At 48.5% G+C, this 20,404-nt stretch overlaps 1 long non-coding RNA gene and 1 pseudogene across 1 annotated transcript in view; both read right to left on the reverse strand.

The window, feature by feature from the left end:
* The window catches only part of LOC137639049 (uncharacterized), a 74,492-nt gene that overhangs the window by 52,004 nt on the left and 2,084 nt on the right, over nt 1-20,404 (reverse strand). The window lies entirely within an intron of this gene.
* On the reverse strand, nt 782-900 carry LOC137640353 (5S ribosomal RNA; annotated as a pseudogene).

The raw sequence follows: 20,404 nt of genomic DNA on the forward strand, positions 1-20,404 counted from the left end.
AGTCTCGGGGTCTGAGACTGGGGGGAAGAACAGCGGAAGCTTGAGGTTCCAAGCTGTCGCGATCAGGTCCCCCAGACCAGGACTTGCTGGTTACTCAAGGCCAAAGACCCCCAGGTACACTTTCTCTCTGAGGCTCTGCTCGGATAGTCGGAGAGAACATTCCTCTGCCCGGAATGAGAGAGCCGATGGTGGTATTGAGAGTATCTCAAATCATCTCAGTATCTCTACTGCAAGATGCGAAGGTGTGAAAATGCGTCCCCTGCTGGTTAGAACACGCCAGAACCATGAAGTCGACGCACACGGAGCGACTCGGCAGGAGCTGTAGGATCTGTAGAGGGGCCAGACTACGGCCCCTAAGCCTGCCTGGATGATGGAGAGGTATCCTTCAGGCCCTGACCATAGGCCTGGACCGGAAAATCCCCCCCCCCCCCCTTTTCTTTGACGAGTCCGAGAACAGCATCAAAAATGTGGGGAAAGGACGAGAATATCCACTCCCATCAAGAGGTTCCATAGGTCAACACCCATTGCAGGTCTAATCGTTCCGCTGGTCCCATAGAGGCCAGAAAGTCCGGTTAATCGTTGCTTTGAAACCACAGGAACTTGGGCCACCCCACAGGGAACTTATCCTGAGGCGACCATTCGGAACTTTAGACGGGTCAATGAGGAAAAGAGAACTAGGAAACGTTCCAAGGTAGGGCTGAAAGCTCTGCTTGACTGAGAACAGGTACTGCGACTCTCCTCAGCCTTGCCACAGTCAACTGAAGGGAAGGCTCGGAGGAGGTGGCAACAGAATCTGGCGTCCCCAGGCGGTCACCCATCCAAGTACCGACCAGAACCGACGTTGCTTAACCTCGCTGGACGGACGAGAAGCGGGGTTTCCAACGTGGTAAGGCCGTTGACTCAATATCATGGCTAGATACTCCAGATGTTGAGGCAGAAGAAGAGAAGGCTCCTAGCAAAATACCATGAACCCCCACTCACGGTAAGCATCCGGAAGCTTGTTCCGGCGCTGAAGAAGGTCGAACCCGAGCCTACCGGAGTTGACCAGACCTCCAAAAGGCGAAGGAGGCGGAAGCCTGCACCTGAGCGGCCATGAGGAAAGCAGGGAGAGTTCTCTGGGGAAAAAAACCTGCGATGCCACGGCGGGATCGCCACACTGCATCTTAAGCAGGAATACCTGTAGTCTAGGCTGAATTCCACGAGCTTCCTGGAAGATGGATGGAATGGAAACTGAAAGTACCCGTCCTTCCGATCCAGGGCCTAAGGAGTCCTGTCGCCTCGTTACCAGTCTGATCGATTCTGCTGTTCCACGCTGGACGAAGTTTGTTCGACAAACTTGATCAGGGCTGAGAGGTCGACTACGGAACTCCCGTCTCAGATACTTCCTACGAGAAAGGATCGACTGAAGAAGCCGGGGGTGAAGCCGTCGACGGTCCTATGGAGGACCTTCTCCTAAGGCATGGATCATTCTGCCCAAACGGGCAAACTCTTGCCGACCCTATGGCATAGAGGTTCAGAGACACTGAATTCGCTGACAGAGACGGCAGGCGCGATATCCTTGGCTGATCACAGAGATCGTGCAGAAATGGGCATCGGGAAGCTGTCATCCGGATGAGTAACCTTAGGCATCCTCCCAGCGTGAAACCTGCAAGGGGGGGGGGGGTGCCAATCCTAGAGTTTGTGAACTCTGCCGCTCCCTCTAGGACTATGCCCCCCCGGGGGAGCCTCCCATGCCATCTGTTCCTGACAGGAGGGAACTGCAATTGGACACCTTGTCTCAGTTGTCGTAGCCGGTCCGATAACTTAGGCCGACATGGCTGAAAGAAAGAGGCGCTGGAGCCCTGCAGGGTCTGGAAGAAAGCGCCTTGGAGGAGTGAAAACGGAAGTCGACTTCCTCCGCACAGCCGCTGTCTATGTCTCTGTCCTTGGGCACAAATAAACTCTACTCAAGGATGGAAGGGTGTCTGAGGTTGTCGACATCCACAGATGAGACACCCGAAAGGAAGCCCTCGGTCATTGCGTCCAGATGGTCCAACATCGAGCTTGCCCGCAAGTTCGATACTTGACGACGAAACGCCAAGGGTGCTTGAGCCCGAGAGCAGGAAAGTACCCATGACATTCCTGTAGCTTCCTTGAACAAAACCTCGGGTCGCAACCGAGGAGGGAAAGGACCTGGTAAGCCCCTTTCACGAGATGGAGAAGAGGAAGGGGTAAACCAGTCACCCCTTGGCCGATGGAGAAATCTCGAACGGAAAGCCCCCCGCCAAAAACCCTTCCAGGGAATGACGGGGAAGGGCTAACCCAGGTTCTGGAAAGAAGCATGTTGCTCAGACCTCCCTGAAGATTCTTCCTATTCTTGCATGTGCCATGCTCTGCGTTTATGGGGTGAGGCCGTGTTCTGGAAATACGCTCCAGAAGACCCGCCAGGCTGGCCATGCTGCGAAACCACAATGGGAATCGCGGTCGCAATCGCCCTGGCGCTCGCGCGATGGTAAATCAATGATTTGCGCGTGGGCGAAAGTGGAAGCGCCAATGCGCGGGCACGCAGGAACGCAAACGAAGGTGAACGAAGGAGCGCAGAAGGAGGGCGAGCGTGGTAGGAAGGGCGAGAGCTGGTGGTCGGCGAGCGATAACCCATAGGCGAACAATGGATACTGCAAGAATTAAGCCGACGTTCGCGCGACGGAACACCGTCGGTCCGCGCGACGGAACACCGTCGGTCCGCGCGACGGAACACCGTCGGTCCGCGCGACGGAACACCGTCGGTCCGCGCGACGGAACACCGTCGGTCCGCGCGACGGAACACCGTCGGTCCGAGCGACGGATCACCGTCGGTCCGCGCGACGGATCACCGTCGGTCCGCGCGACGGATCACCGTCGGTCCGCGCGACGGATCACCGTCGGTCCGCGCGACGGAACACCGTCGTTCCGCGCGACGGAACACCGTCGGTCCGCGCGACGGAACACCGTCGGTCCGCGCGATGGAATACCGTTGGTTCGCGCGCGGGCGAACATTGGAGAGCATGTGCGCTGTCGCGCATGAGCGTAGGCGTGTGGTCGCGCGGGCACGTGGGCGTGTGGCCGCGCAGGCACGTGGGCGCGCGGGTGAGCGCAGGCGGTCGGGAGACCGATGACGCATAGGCGGGCGATGGCGCGTTGACGAGCGATGGCGCGTTCTGGCAAGCGATAGCCCGTAGGAGAGTGAAGGCGCGTTGGCAAGCGACGGCGCGTCGGCAAGCGACGGCGCGTCGGCAAGCGACGGCGCGTCGGCGCGTCGGCAAGCGACGGCGCGTCGGCAAGCGACGGAGCGTCGGCAAGCGACGGAGCGTCGGCAAGCGACGGCGCGTCGGCAAGCGACGGCGCGTTGGCAAGCGGTGGTGCGTTAACAAAACGCTAGTGCGCAGGTGAAGAATCGCGCGGGCGCGTAGGCGATTGCCAACGCGAGAGAGACTAGTGATGGTTAGCGCGCATCGCGCTAACAGAAGGCGCGCAGGTGCATCAGGAAGGTGAGCGCTGAAGCAAGCTGTTAATCAGGCAATCCTAGATGGTCAGAAAACCATTGGCGCCCATTGGTGCGTGGCAAAGAAGGGCGCGCAGATGTGCGCTGGCGATTGAAGAAAGCTGGCGCACAGAAGGACAGAAGTAAAGGTGAGCGCTGGCGAGCAGGAGGAAGATCTACGGCAAGACTCAGCTACCGGAGATCGTGGTCCACAGCAGGCGAGCGCTAGATCGCTACTGATGGTGTTCAGGGGAACTGACACGCGTGGCAGATCGATGGCGATCGTTGACGCGTAGGAGATCGCTGACGAGCAGGTGAACGTTGACGCGTTTAAGGTCGCTGGCGAGCTGGTGATCGCTGGCGAGCAGAAGGCAACGCGTGGAAGCCTGTGCGTAGAAGAAGAGTACTTGACCCACACCTGAACCGAAGTTCTAGATTGCGAGGGCGAACGTGGGCGCACAGGGCGCGTAACAGGAACCAACAGGAACAGCAGAGATGATCATCATGAGAGCGCTGACGAACAGGAGAGCGCTGACGAACAGAAGAGCGCTGGCGAACAGAAGAGCGCTGGCGAACAGGAGAGCGCTAGCGAACAGGAGAGCGCTAGCGAACAGGAGAGCGCTAGCGATCAGGAAAGCGCTGATGAGCAGGAGAGCGCCTGTGCGCTAACACTGAGCAGGAGCAGGAGAGCGCCTGTGCGCTAACACTGAGCAGGAGAGAACACAGCAGAAGGGCGCGCAGGGGAACCCTGACACGCAAGGGAAGAACCCCCGTGGGAGGCAACCCTTTGCCCCGAAGGGATCGTTGTCCGTCAGGAGACTGATGTCCGTCGGAAGACCGTTGTCTGTCCGCCGGGAGACTGATGTCCGTCGGAAGACCGTTGTCCGTCGGGAAGACCGTTGTCCGTCGGGAAGACCGTTGCCCGTCGGAAGACGAGGTCAGACTGCTGTCCATCTGCACCAGGGGCGGAAGATCAAGAAGAAGAAGTTGTAGGCTGCATACGAAGATTCAAAAAGGCGCCTCTTAGCACCCTTACAGGGAGATGGGAGGCCCTTACGACGAGGCGGACGGTGAGCCTTACGGTGAAGGAGGCCAACAGCAACAACAGCAAAAGAATCCTCCGAAGAGGAGTCTCTATGAGTGTACTCTCTCGCGAACGAAAGAGAAACACTTCGTAGAAGAGACTGGTCAGCCAGTGACCTAAAAGGAACAATCCTCCGAAGAGGGGCTCCTGCAGTTGCCCAGCCCCTTGAGCGAAACTGCAGGTGCGACCGCTAAGCACCAAGAGCATAGTCGCACGAAAAAAAAGGCAAGAGAAGAAACCCCCAAAAGGGGAAAAACTCAAGCCTGGACAGGAAAAACTTCCCTCGGAAGGAAAGTTACCCACCCAAGGAGGCGAGCCTCCTGAGAGTTCTAAAATGAACTGGAGAGCTGTCAATCGTCACGGGAGTACTTCCAGTAGAAGGAGACACGCCCCTGACGAAAATCCAAAGGGGAGGCAGCAACAGCCGAAACCCCAGGCCTCAACAAGACAGCTCACACCGTTGCCATATTACAGAAACGAACTAGATCGGTAACTGTAAAAAAATAAAACAAAAATCATTAGTACACATCCATTCCCCCGGGAAGGCTCCGAAGAGGAATCCCGAGGGAAAGGAAATCAAGAATTACACAACAGGCACGTGCCCTCATCACCACTTACACTCATGGAAGGAGAGCTGTAACCAAAACAGAATTATAACAATAATAATTATGTAATTTAAAAATGAATGAACACTAAAGAAAGAACGAAAACCCCGAAAGGAATCATTCTACAAAGCTGAAAAATTAACAAATACAATTAGATCATAAACTAATTGAGACAAAACGTATGGCGTAGCAACCCCCCCACACGGGAAGGAAGCTACAAAGGCGTAGTAACGTAGTAAAAGGGTGAACGACCTCAAGAGAGAGAGAGAGAGAGAAAGACCGAAGTCAAACTCGATCGCAACCCATAAAATTACACCGTGGTGGCCTAAACTGCCTAGGGCTCCACGGAGATATCGTACACCTCACACACAAGCACAAATCTCTGAAAAGGAAACTTACTGATTTCTATACTCAAATATATAATATTATACAAACATGAAATTTTTTTTTACATATATATTGAGTAAAAGAAAAGTAAATGATTAAGTAAAGACAAAACAAACAATGGCTGCCAAGCGAGGACAAAGACAGAGACGTCTGTCCCAATCCGAGCCAAAAGTGAAAGTGAGCTTCACCGCTAACTAGCGCAGGGGTAATACACCCTCGTTAAGTTCTAATGGCTCGCCATTTCAGTTACGCTAAAAGGTAAACCCAATGTAAATAGCGTGGTTTGTATTTCGGTTACGGAACAAATCCCGTTTGGGCTTCTTCTTTCGTCGCCGTGAAAACCTCTCCCACTGGAAGGTACACAACTCCTGCACTCACTACACTTATTATCACTATCACACCGTTGACCTCTACAGTAAGTGCAAAGGGTGTGAGGGTCTGTCTTGACCGCCGACATGAATGTTCCACAGGGGCGGTCAGGTAATCCAGGGTAGGTGCGCATAATAGCAGAGCCCAACTTCACACACAAACCTGTCAAAAAGAGAAAGCAAAAAAAGCATTAACGGCTGCCAATGAGCGGCGAGGATGACAGCGGACACGTCCGACTACCATCCGAGCCAAGAGCAAAGAGAGTTCAAGCACATGTGTGTTAGGGGGGGTAGAAAGCTACCATCCCCTACCCCCGCTAACTAGCAATGTGGGTAGTAAACCCTCGTTAAATTTTAATGGCTCGTCATTTCAGCTACACCGAAAGTAATACCCCTATTAAATAGCGTGGTTTGTATTCCAGTTACAGAACAATTAGATTTTACTTTAGTTTCTCTAATCAATAACCAATTTAAAACTTGTGCATCAACAAAAATAATAATGAACTGAAATTGTACAGTATATCATTGTTGGTATCTCGCAAGGAAGTTACACATTTAATGGCTAGCATTGCTTCTATTCAATTAAGCCAATTTAGATTTGGAGAACAAATAAGAACCATTATCATTGAATAACTGCATAAGCCACAAACCCATAGACCTCCACAAAGCTATCACAAAATATGTTAACTCCATATGAATCTAGTTCATTAAGAGACACACGGAAATTTAATTTCGTATAGCATTTCCTCACAAATGTCTTTGGGTAATTTTCTTATCACAACTAACAACCAATTTCCATATTTACTATAACCTACTGTATTTCTATTATTTATTTATTGAAATTAACAAAAAAAAGGCTACACATATTTACAAGTTAACAGACCTCAAGTCATCCATGATTATAGGCCACCAACTGGATTATATATGGATATGAAATGAAATATGATAAGATTATATATTTAATGATTTATGGCTCCCTATTTAGTTAATAAAATTTCAGTATTAATATACTAAAACACAGAAAAGGGTTTATAAAGGAATACGGTTGTATATAGGAAAACTCGTTTTCTTCTAAAATAACCTATATTTCCGTTGAAAATAAACAATTACCAAGATATATCTTAATATATCATACTGTAATGGGGTCACTGAAGGATGTTTCCATATAATGCATTTTGAAAGTAATTTGTATTCCCGCCATAATCTAAAAAAGGCGGGAGATATTGAATCTGGGGCAGTCTCGCTGGAGCAAGCGTGGCCTCAACATTGTTATTGCATTGCTGCTCACCATGTATTGAATTGTGAATACATAACTATTGCACATTGCTCGTGTTTGAGTATACCCAACCTGCATACATGGCGCAGTGAGTAGAATTACAGTGAAGCCTTCAAGATGTCGGTTGCAAGATACTCAACAACACCAAGAAGAGGGACCCTTCGACGGGCTGCACGTGGCCGCATCAATGGTGGGAACGAGGACCTTCTGAATGCAATGGCAAACCTTTTCTTGCAGCAGCGACAGAGCAGTGGTGCCCCCTCAGGTATGAGGGCAATTATGCCCGACAAATGTTCGTACGAAATGTCACAAGGAGCATTTAGGAAGTGGCGTAGGTCAATGACAGATTGGTTCCAAATTGGCAGGGTTGCAACTGAAGATGCTGTACTGAGCATTCGTTTGAACTGTGAGGATCAGTTGCAAAGGGCATTGGACGCCTGTTATAGGGCCGATGAATGGAAAGCCCTTTCTTTACATCAGGCATTGGATGCCGTCCAAGAAGTGACTCAAAAGTCTGTAAATCGTGCAATTCTGTGGGATAAATTTTTTAGTGCACAGCAAGGGCCTATGGAACCCGCGAAGACATATGTACATCGGTGTCACGAATTGGCTTTAGATTGTGCTTTCCGCTGCCCTCAGTGCCAAAATGACATGAGTGACTATATGCTGACTCACAGGTTAGCCAGTGGTTTAAATAACTGTGGACTGAAACAAGAAATACTCCAGGACTACGAGAAATATAACAGTGTCGCCAAAATTCTACAGAAGTGTGAAATATATGAGGCAGCTGAAATGGACAGTGGGGCAAACAAATTTAACCAGAAACTCATTACCACCAAGGTGGGGAAGGAATTGCTGCCCTATAATAGTAATGAAACAGAACATAGTGATGTTGCGGCAGTAAAATCGAACTTTCGTCGACAGAAGGATAGTAAGCTGCTCATGTCAAGTAAGAGATGTGATAATTGTGGGCGCATTCATGAGAAAAATAAATCTAGCTGCTATGCAAATGAAGTGTGCTGCCACAACTGTGGTGTAAAGGGTCATTTAGCTAGATATTGCAGAAAAATACATGTGAATAACAAGGCAGCAGGCATTGAAGTCGACCATGATGACGACACTATGTCAGTGACGGCATGCACATTAGTGCAACATTGTGGGGTCCAGCAGGTGACAGCATTGTCGGGAAAACTACCATATGTACGCGTAAAAATTGAACATAAAATGAGACGTGATGTACCAATGTATGAGGCATTTATTGATGCCATTGCCGATACTGGGGCTGAAGTTTGTATTATGGGGGAAAAGGTTTTGCATCAATTAGGACTGAACGTGAAACAGTTGCATCGTTCGAACGCCAGGGTCAATCATGCAGCCGAAAAACCCATGAGAGTACTGGGTAGTGTGCGTTGTACAATAACATTATGTAGAAATATTGCTCTAAATATAGAGGTGTTAGTAGTGTGCGGTGTCTCTAGGCTATACCTATCTATAGATGTATGTAAGTGTTTAGGATTAGTGGATGCGAACTTTCCCCATCATGTTAAGGTAGACGGGATATCAGTAAATAATATTGGTAGGGAACGGCCCAATAGTGTGGATGCCAATGACGTCACCAGTGATGTGAGCAACAACCATGACGTCATAGAGTTGCTGTTCTCCTCTCAGGAGGCCAACGTACCTAAGCTCAAAAGGTGGATTTTGGAGCGTTTCTCTGGTACGGTATTCAATACTAAACGGAATCCTTTACCGGTAATGAAGGGAAAGCCACACCATATCCACCTTCTCCCTGATGCAGTCCCATACGCATGCCATACGCCAATTCCAATTCCCAAACATTGGGAGCAAGAGGTAAAAAAACAGCTGGACGACGATGTAAAACTGGGAATAATCCGCCCCGCTCCTACAGGAACTGCAACCGATTGGTGTGCCCGAATGGTGGTAGTGGCTAAAAGGAATGGAAACCCAAGAAGAACAGTAGATTACCAAAGGCTAAACAAATTTTGCAAAAGAGAAACTCATCACACTTTTGCCCCATTCGACATGGCATCCGGTGTACCTGTGCGTTCATACAAAACTGTAATAGATGCCTACAGTATTCTGGTTTCCACCAAGTGGAATTAGATGAAGAAAGTCGGCACCTGACTACCTTCATATCCCCATGGGGTAGGTACCAGTATTGTAGGACCCCAATGGGACATGTCTCTGCCTCGGATGCATACTCAAAGCGCTTTGATGATGTAATAGCGGACATTCCGAGAAAATCTAAATGTGTCGATGATGTTCTCCTTTATGATGATACTGTGGAAGGAGCGTTCTATCATACGTTAAGTTTTTTACAAGTATGTGAAGAGAACGGAGTTACCCTCAATCCTGAAAAATTTCAATTTTGGCAACGCGAGGTAGACTTTGTGGGCTATGAATTAGGTTGGGACAATTTCAAGCCAGGTGAGGAAAAGTTGTCTGCAATCAAGAACTTCCCAATGCCAAATCAACCAACCATCACTGACATAAGATCTTGGTTTGGCCTCGTAAACCAATTGGCCCCATTTGTTGCTACCTCTCAACTAATGGAACCCTTTCGAGACCTCCTAAAAAAGTCTACTAGTCGAAAGGTATACTGGGATGAAATGTTACAGGAAGCGTTTGAAAAGACTAAAGAAATTTTATGCAATCTGATTGGGGATGGATTGGCCTACTATGATAAATCCAGGCGAACTGCAGTAATCACTGACTGGTCGCGTGACGGGATGGGATTTCTGGTGTTACATCAACATTGCAATTGCGAAGAGGATAAAGTCCCATTTTGTTGCAAAGGGGGGTGGAAGCTTGCCCTCTGTGGAAGCAGACATTTAACCTCGGCAGAAGTTAGTTATGCAGTCGTTGAAGGAGAGGCTTCCGCCGTGGTATGGTGCTTTCAGAAAGCTAGATTACTCTTACTGGGGTGTCCCAATATTATCCTTGTTACTGACCACCGTCCGCTAGTCAAAGTGTTTGGGGACAGAGAATTGAAAGACATCGCAAATCCTCGTTTGCTTCGATTAAAGGAAAAAACATTACAATACAGTTTCACAGTAAAATACATCCCTGGGAAGAAAAACTCAGCAGCCGATACTCTTTCGAGATATCCAGTAATCAGAAGCCCAATAAATGCGAGTGACCGTGAGATGGGGGAGGAAGTTGAGAGTTCATGCGTTGCAGCACTGATGACGTCGCTGAGTGATGACGTCATGACCCTCGACTGGAATTCTGTTAAAAGGGCTGCTGAAAGCGATGTGGAATATCAGCTACTAAAGAGTATGGTAGCCGCAAGTTCTTGGCCGGTATCGAGAAATCTAGTCGACTCCAGCATAAAACCGTATCTTAATGTACGGGATCGACTTGGCATCGTGGACGAACTGGTGGTGTATTCATACGATGACGGGCACATACGTCTGGCAATACCCGTGTCACTACGAGACCAAGTTGTCTCTAACCTACACTCAGGCCACCAAAGTTCTGATTCAATGATTCGTAGGGCACAACAGGCTGTGTATTGGCCTGGGATGGAGGATCAACTGAAACTCAAGAGGATGCAGTGCAGAACATGTGACGTCATCGCTCCGTCCCAACAAAGGGAACCGCTATTGCCTACCCCACCCCCTGAATATCCTTTTCAACAAACGGTCACGGATATGTTTCAAATGTGTGGAAAACAATATCTGGTATATGCAGATAGGCTTACTAGTTGGCTGGAAATTGCCTTCTTTCCAAATGGTGCCACTTCTGCTAAGTTGATTCCCCTCTTCCGACGATACTTCATGCAGTGGGGCGCCCCGGAAGAAATCTCCCTCGATGGTGGCACCAATTTGGTAAGCACTGAGATGGCTAGCTTCCTACAGAAATGGGGGTTAGGATGAGAATATCCTCAGCCCATTACCCCCAATCCAACGGGAGGGCAGAGGCAGCAGTACGTACAGCAAAGAGAACCATTCAAGATAACACAAGAAGCGACGGAAGCCTCGACACAGATAGTTTTGCAAGAGCCATTTTGCAATATAGAAATACGCCCCTAAGAGACATCGATAAATCGCCGGCACAGTTAGCCATGGGACGACAACTCAGGGACTCAGTCCCCATGATTAAAAGCTATCATAAGATAACAGAACAGTGGGCAGACATTATGATAGACAGAGAGGAGAAGATGGGTAAACACCTGAGAAATGTCAAGTTCCGTCATGATTCTAGTGCAAAGAGACTCCGCCCCTTGCAAGCGGGTACCACAGTAGCAGTGCAAAATGTTGTCTCTAAGGCCTGGGATCGTATCGCAAAAGTCGTTGAAATGAAAGGGGACCGCCAATATGTCATAAAACTAGATGGTAGTGGAAGAATATCAACGAGAAACAGAAAACATCTTCGGGAAATAAGAGTGCAGGATTTCCCCCCACCTACTCGTTCACTTTCCCCCGCTGACTCGTGTGCCGACCCCCAACCCAGAAGAGGGACCAGGAAAATAAATCCTCCGAGTTGGCATGAAGACTATATTTTATGATTTTTCAATTATGTACAATTTGATTTCTCTTTAATTATGCACAATTTTATATTCTTTTTTTGTACTGAATATGTGAGCAGTTTGTAATAATCTGATAATTTCATGCAACTAAATGTCGTCTTACTTTGCAATGAGCACGTAATCGCGCTCCACTTATATGATTTGTGTTATCTTTTATATAACACCATTTTGTCATCAGTATGCCTTATACTTCTCTTGCTGTATGATTACTTGATAAACCATCAATTTCATGAAAAATGTAATACATTTATTTTAGAGAGGGGATGTAGGATGTTTCCATATAATGCATTTTGAAAGTTATTTGTATTCCCGCCATAATCTAAAAAAGGCGGGAGATATTGAATCTGGGGCAGTCTCGCTGGAGCAAGCGTGGCCTCAACATTGTTATTGCATTGCTGCTCACCATGTATTGAATTGTGAATACATAACTATTGCACATTGCTTGTGTTTGAGTATACCCAACCTGCATACAGTCACCCATTGTGATCTGGGGTTTTTGGGTGGGGAATGTGAAGAATTTTCTTCACTCTTCTTCTTTCGATCGTATCTTTAGCTCTCTTCTACTAATACTATAGCTACCCCTTAAAAACTCTCTCCTACATCTAGTTTTCTTTAACGAAACATAGGGAGGACTAACCTAAACTTGTTGACAGTGGCGCACGCCATGCTCGTGACGTCACAGCGTAGATACGCACAACAGATGGCCTTAGTTGTAACCCCGGCGTATGTTGGTTCTTTCCTTAAACTACATGGGTCGTCGATTAAACTCCTAAACATGTTAATTTTATTAGTAAAATAAATTTTTAAATATACTTACCCGATAATCATGTAGCTGTCAACTCCGTTGCCCGACAGAATTCTATGGAGGGATACGCCAGCTATCACAATACTAGAAGGGGGTGTACTTACCAGCGCCACCTGTGGCCAGGTACTATAGTACTTCTTGTTGACACCTCCTCAATTTTTCCTCGGTCCACTGGTTCTCTATGGGGAGGAAGGGAGGGTCAATTAAATCATGATTATCGGGTAAGTATATTCAAAAATTTATTTTACTAATAAAAATAACATTTTTCAATATTAAACTTACCCGATAATCATGTAGCTGATTCACACCCAGGGGGGTGGGTGAAAACCAGTGTACAAGATTAAAGGATAGCTAAGTATCCCATATTTCATATAACAGTTATCTCAAATAACAATGAAATAATAAGTACCTGGTAAGGAAGTCGAATTGAACCGTTACTCTGCCTCTTTTTTAAGTTCGTCTTCCTTACTGAGCGCAGCGTTCCTTCTTGGAGGCTGAATCAACTCAAAGGTGCTAAAGTATATAGGGCTGCAACCCCTACTAAAGGACCTCTACACAACCTCTAACCCAGGCGCTTCTCAAGAATGAATTGACCACCCGCCAAATCAAAAGGATGCGGAAGGCTTCTTAGCCTACCGTAACAACCATAAAAACAACAATAAAAGCATTCAAGAGAAAGGTTAAAAAAGGTTATGGGATTAAGGGAATGTAGTGGCTGAGCCCTCACCTACTACTGCACTCGCTGCTACGAATGGTCCCAGGGTGTAGCAGTTCTCGTAAAGAGACTGGACATCTTTAAGATAAAATGATGCAAACACTGACTTGCTCCTCCAATAGGTTGCATCCATTATGCTCTGCAGAGAACGGTTTTTATTAAAGGCCATCGAAGTAGCTACGGCTCTTACTTCGTGGGTCCTTACCTTCAGCAATGCAAGGTCTTCCTCCTTTAAGTGAGAATGGGCTTCTCTAATCAGAAGCCTTATATAATACGAAACCCCATTCTTGGACATGGGTCTCGAAGGTTTCTTGATGGCACACCATAAGGCTTCTGACTGTCCTCGAATAGGTTTAGACCTATTAAGATAATACTTGAGAGCTCTGACAGGGCAAAGAACTCTCTCTAGTTCGTTACCTACCATGTTGGAGAGGCTAGGTATTTCAAACGATCTAGGCCAAGGACGTGAAGGAAGTTCGTTCTTTGCTAGGAATCCGAGCTGAAAAGAACATGTTGCAGATTCGGTCGTGAAACCAATGTTCTTGCTGAAGGCATGAACCTCACTGACTCTTTTAGCTGTTGCAAGGCAGACGAGAAAAAGAGTCTTGAGTGTAAGGTCCTTGAAGGAAGCTGACTGGAGAGGTTCGAACCTAGGTGACATAAGGAACCTTAAGACTACGTCTAGGTTCCAGCCTGGAGTGGATAGACGACGCTCTTTAGAAGTCTCAAAAGACTTAAGGATGTCTTGAAGGTCCTTGTTGGAAGAAAGGTCCAAACCTCTGTGGCGGAGAACTGAAGCCAACATACTCCTGTACCCTTTAATCGTAGGGGCTGAAAGGGATCTCTCATTCCTAAGATGTAATAGGAAGTCAGCTATTTGGGTCACAGAGGTATTGGTAGAGGATACTGAATTGGCTCTACACCAGCTCCGGAAGACTTCCCACTTAGATTGGTAGACTCTACGAGTGGAAACCCTTCTAGCTCTGGCAATCGCACTGGCTGCCTCCTTCGAAAAGCCTCTAGCTCTAGCGAATCTTTCGACAGTCTGAAGGCAGTCAGCCGAAGAGCGTGGAGGTTTGGATGCAACCTGTCTACGTGAGGTTGACGTAGAAGGTCCACTCTTAGAGGTAGAGTCCTGGGGATGTCGACTAGCCATTGAAGTACCTCTGTGAACCATTCTCTTGCAGGCCAAAGGGGAGCAACCAGCGTCAGCCGTGTCCCTTCGTGCGAGATGAATTTCTGCAGGACTTTGTTTATTATCTTGAACGGTGGGAATGCGTAAAGGTCGAGATGGGACCAGTTCAGCAGAAAAGCATCCACATGAACTGCTGCAGGGTCTGGAACTGGGGAACAGTACAGCGGAAGTCTCTTGGTCATGGAGGTGGCAAACAGATCTATGGTAGGTTGACCCCACAAGGTCCAAAGTCTGTTGCACACACTCTTGTGGAGGGTCCATTCCGTGGGAATGACCTGATTCCTTCTGCTTAGGCGATCTGCTGAGACGTTCATGTTGCCCTGAATGAACCTCGTGACCAAAGTGAGGTTTTGACTTCTTGACCAAATGAGGAGGTCCCTTGCGATCTCGTATAGGCTCCTCGAATGGGTCCCTCCTTGCTTGGAGATGTAAGCCAAGGCTGTGGTGTTGTCTGAGTTCACCTCCACCACTTTGCCTAGCAGGAGGGACTTGAAGTTCAGCAGGGCTAAATGAACTGCTAGTAGCTCCTTGCAGTTGATGTGGAGCGTTCCCTGTTCCTCGTTCCACGTTCCCGAGCATTCCCGTCCGTTCAAGGTCGCACCCCAGCCCGAGTCCGATGCATCTGAGAAGAGATGAAGATTGGGGGTCTGAATAGCCAACGATAGGCCCTCCCTGAGAAGGAGATTGTTCTTCCACCACAAGAGAGTGGTCTTCATCTCTTTGGTGACTGGGATAGAGACTGCTTCGAGAGTCAAACCCTTGTCCCAATGAGCTGCAAGATGGAATTGAAGAGGGCGGAGGTGGAGTCTCCCTAGCTCGACGAACAGGGCCAGTGATGAAAGGGTCCCTGTGAGACTCATCCACTGTCTCACCGAGCAACTGCTCCTCTTCAGCATGCTCATGATGCAATCTAGGGCTTGGCTTATCCTGGGGGCCGATGGAAAAGCCCGAAAATCCTGACTCCGAATCTCCATTCCCAGGTACACAATGGATTGGGAGGGAATGAGCTGAGACTTTTCTATGTTGACTAACAGACCCAGTTCTCTGATTAAGTCCAAAGTCCAGTTGAGACTCTCCAGACAGCGACGACTCGTGGAGGCTCTCAACAGCCAGTCGTCTAAGTAGAGGGAGGCTCTGATGTCCGATAAGTGGAGGAATTTTGCTATATTCCTCATCAGATGCGTGAACACCATAGGAGCTGTGCTTAGGCCAAAACACAGGGCTTGGAATTGGTAGACAACCTTTCCAAAAACGAATCTCAGGAAAGGTTGGGAGTCTGGATGAATAGGAACGTGAAAGTAGGCATCTTTCAAGTCCAACGAGACCATCCAGTCCTCCTGCCTGACCGCTGCTAGGACCGACTTCGTCGTCTCCATCGTGAACGTCTGCTTGGTGACATACGCATTGAGCGCGCTGACGTCCAGCACCGGTCTCCAACCTCCTGTCTTCTTGGCCACCAGAAAGAGACGGTTGTAGAAGCCCGGGGATTGATGGTCCCGGACTATAACCACTGCCTTCTTCTGCACAAGTAGCGACACCTCCTGGTGCAACGCTAGCCTCTTGTCCTCTTCTTTGTAGTTGGGAGAGAGGTTGATGGGAGATGTGGTCAGAGGGGGTTTGAGGCAGAATGGAATCCTGTAACCCTCCCTCAGCCAACTGACAGACTGGGCGTCTGCACCTCTCTTTTCCCAGGCTTGCCAGAAGCTCTTGAGTCTGGCTCCTACTGCTGTCTGGAGATGCGGAGAGTCAGTTTTTTCCTTTAGAGGCCTTGGAACCTTTCCTAGACTTGCTCCTGGAAGAGTCTGGACGGGAGCTTCCTCGGCTGGGGGCTCTACCACGAAAGGGCGGTATGAACCTCGTAGCAGGAGTATCAGCCACTGGGGTGCGATAAGTCCTGGGGACTGAGGTAGCAACCTTAGTCTTACGAGCCGATGAGGCTACAAGATCATGTGTGTCCTTTTGTATCAGGGCAGCAGACAAGTCCTTAACCAGCTCTTCGGGGAAGAGGAACTTCGAGAGCGGAGCGAAAAGGAGTTGAGACCTTTGACAAGGTGTAATGCTGGAGGAAAGGAAGGTACAAAGCTGTTCCCTTTTCTTAAGAACCCCTGATACAAACATCGACGCAAGCTCGCCAGATCCATCTCTAATGGCCTTATCCATGCAGGACATTAATAGCATGGCAGAATCCTTGTCCGCAGGGGAGGTCTTCTTGCTGAGGGCCCCCAGGCACCAGTCTAGGAAGTTGAACATCTCAAATGCTCTAAAAACACCCTTCAGGAAGTGATCAAGGTCTGAGAAGGTCCAGCAAACCTTAGAGCGCCTCATTGCAGTTCTACGAGGCGAGTCTACCAGACTTGAGAAGTCAGCCTGGGCAGAGGCAGGTACTCCCAAGCCTGGTTCCTCTCCTGTGGCATACCAAACGCCCGCTTTAGAAGTGAGCTTAGTCGGAGGAAACATGAACGAAGTCTTGCCAAGGTGTTGCTTAGTCTGCAACCACTCCCCTAAGATCCTTAACGCTCTCTTAGAGGACCTTGCTAGGACTAGCTTAGTATAGGTAGACTTAGCTGGCTGCATGCCCAGCGAAAACTCAGATGGTGGAGAGCGGGGAATAGCAGAGACAAAGTGGTCTGGGTATACCTCCCTAAACAGAGCCAAGACCTTACGAAAGTCAATAGAAGGCGGAGAAGACTTGGATTCATCCACGTCTGATGAGGGATCCAGGTGTGCCGCCTCATCATCAGACGCCTCATCACCAGAGTGTAGCGAAGAGATCGGAAAGGTATGCTGAACAGCAGAGTCAGAACGAGCTGGAACAACAATATTAGTGGTTTCCTCTTCAAGAATCTGTTGAGGGAACACCTGAGGCTCAGACTGCAAAGGCTGAACAAAAGAAGAAGCAGAAGGTAGGCGCATGGGTGGAGGAGGCTGACTCCTGGCATGAGTGGCTGAACTCAAGGGTTGCGCTTGCTGAGTGGATGGCGGAAGCGGAGTAGCAAGTTCCTGTTCCTGCGGTGTGAGCGGAGAGCGATGAAGTAGAGGCTGCGCAGAACGTAGTAAATGTCTCGCGAGTTGAGGCTCCTGAGGCGCAAGGCTAAGGTGTTGTGGTGCTTGCCTTGCGGAGGGTTGAGCTCGCTGCAGCGAGAGCTGAGGAGACTGACTCATGGATGGGAGAGGTTGTTGTACCTCAACCGAGTGTTGCATCACTGGTGGAGCAGCAAGTGGAAGCGGAGGAAGAGAGGTATAAGCCTCCTGATCCCATTGCTGAGGTTGCCTTAAGGAAGGCGGAGGCTGTACACCACTGGGAACAGTAAACTCAGAACGTGGCTCAACATCGTACGCCTGGCAGGCGGTACTGCGGTCAGGCGGAGCGAGCGCAGGCGGAGCGAGTGCAGGCGGAGGCGGAGGCGCAACCTTCTCAGCCCGACACTCACGCATCAAGACCGAAAGCTGTGCCTGCATGGACTGCAGTAGAGTCAACTTGGGGTCGGCAGACACTACGGTCTGCTGAGGCAAAGCCTTAACAGCAGAGATCTGTTGTGGCAGAACCTTACTCCTCTTGGGCGGAGTGCAGTCGACTGATGACTGCGGCGAGTCAGAGCTGAGCCAATGACTGCAGCCCGGTTGAGCACTCGCGGACTGGACTCTGCGTTTGAGTGGTCTAGAGACCTGAGTCCAGCGTTTCTTCCCTGACAATTGATCAGCGGACGAGTAAAAGACGGGCTCAATCGTCTGCAGGTGGGAGTGACGGTCTCTGGAAGACACGCCCGCAACCACCGAGGATACTTCTGTGCGCCGATCAAGGCCTGCCGAACCCTTTTGCCCTTCGACATTGCTTCTCCCCTGGGCTTGGGAGCTTGCAAGAGGTCCCGGACTGGGAGGACGACTGGCACGCACAGAAGTATCCTCACGCACCACACTGACACTGACACTAGCACTTGGCACTGCACTGACACTAGCACTCGTCACAGCACTGGCACTAATTCCACCCACTGCACTCTTGACCTTAAGTTCCTTGACTTCGGCCATAAGAGACTTATGATCACTTACCACTGACTCTACTTTATCGCCTAAGGCCTGAATAGCACGCAAAACAACAGACATATCAGGCTGAGGGCAAATAGTAGGTTCGGGGGTAGCCACTACAGGGGTAGGAAAAGGTAGGGGATCATGAGGTGAGGAAAAAAGTGAAGAGTGAGAAGAACTCCTCCTAACTCTGCCTCTCTCTAACTTAGTTGAATACTTCAAAAGACGGACAAAATCAAGTTCCGAAAGTCCGGCGCATTCCTCACATCGATTTTCTAACTGACAGGGCCTATCCCTACAGTCAGAACAAGCGGTGTGAGGATCTACCGAGGCCTTCGGAATACGCCTATTACAAGACCTACATCGCCTATGGGTGGGGGCTTGTGAAATGTCAGACATCTTGAATCCAAAGAGTTAGCCAAGTGGGGTTTCAAAATCAAGCAAAAGATCGTTAACCGTTAATCAGGACTATATAAAAGCTATCTAAGCTAATATAAGAAGGTTTCCAGTAAAGCGACAGCCGAAATCAAAGAGAAATACTTCACCAAAAGCCGTGAAAATACTCCAAGAACATAAGCGTATCCCAGAACGTCTTGCCGGAAGCACGACAGAGGAAAAATTGAGGAGGTGTCAACAAGAAGTACTATAGTACCTGGCCACAGGTGGCGCTGGTAAGTACACCCCCTTCTAGTATTGTGATAGCTGGCGTATCCCTCCATAGAATTCTGTCGGGCAACGGAGTTGACAGCTACATGATTATCGGGTAAGTTTAATATTGAAAATGCACATTTTATATAAATTCCAATACTGCTGAATTAATGCATCTTATATTTCTCAATACCAATTAAGGTTTGTTAATTTTAAGATGTATGCCCATCGCACCAGTCCATTGCTAATTAATCATTTTAAATATTAATTTTTAGCAAGCCAGAATAGGTAGGATTATTGTATATATAAACTCCCTTAGAGCAGCAAGATTTCTCTAAGTATTTAGTACAAAATCCTGCCTCCTCTGCACTCCTTGCAACAATATATTGCCCTGTCCTGAAGTCCCGATATGGCAACCCCAATGGATTACCGTGCGCATCAAGCTCCTCACCTGTCTGGAAAGGTGAAGCCAGGTGATCTCTTCGACCGTAGAGTCGACCCCCATTCAACGAGAAGCTGCCCTGGCCTGCTGAGCTGACCTGCCTGGTCATTGAACCCTTGCACTTCTGGCTCACCCCCCCGCACTCTCTCTCCCAAACGTGTCTCACCAACGAGTCCTGTTGCTGCCGGTCGGAGAGATTGAGAAGAAGAGGACCCTGGGATACCATAGTTGTAGCCAACGAGGATTCTTGGGGTGAGCCAGGCAAGAGGGCAACGTGCCAATTAGTGCGACAACCAGGTCAACAGCCACCACGGGCATAGGACTAATCTCAAAGGAGTGCAGGTACTACATCAATGGCCATTTAGTTTTCCCCCATTTTTTATTAGCTTAGACTAATTTTAACTTGATAGGGAACCTGGCTAATTACACTATTCGGACTGTGTGCGGTGGGATTGTGTGTATATATTTTTTTCTATACAATTTTTTGCCTTTTGAGACTAACAGTCTCTGGGTCACATGGGCCACGTGTCCGACCCCATTTCGATTTTTTATTATTGCAGACCACGTGTCTAACTAACTAATTTCCATCATTTTGAATTGCTTTCAATTTGCATTTCTTTTATGATAATTTTGTGTTGTTAAGATGTCCGTTTTGTTTTTATGTAAATTTGTGAATAAATCAATATTAGGTTAATTAAACCTCTTTAGTATTTTTGCTCCCTCATTTATTTTAATGTGTGAAATGAATAGTTGATCACGGGACAAAATACCCAATATTTGAAGAGTAAGTCTATAGGTGGTAACA

The sequence above is a fragment of the Palaemon carinicauda genome, chromosome 4 (assembly GCF_036898095.1).
Source record: "Palaemon carinicauda isolate YSFRI2023 chromosome 4, ASM3689809v2, whole genome shotgun sequence".
In the NCBI taxonomy this organism is placed as follows: Eukaryota; Metazoa; Arthropoda; class Malacostraca; order Decapoda; family Palaemonidae; genus Palaemon; species Palaemon carinicauda.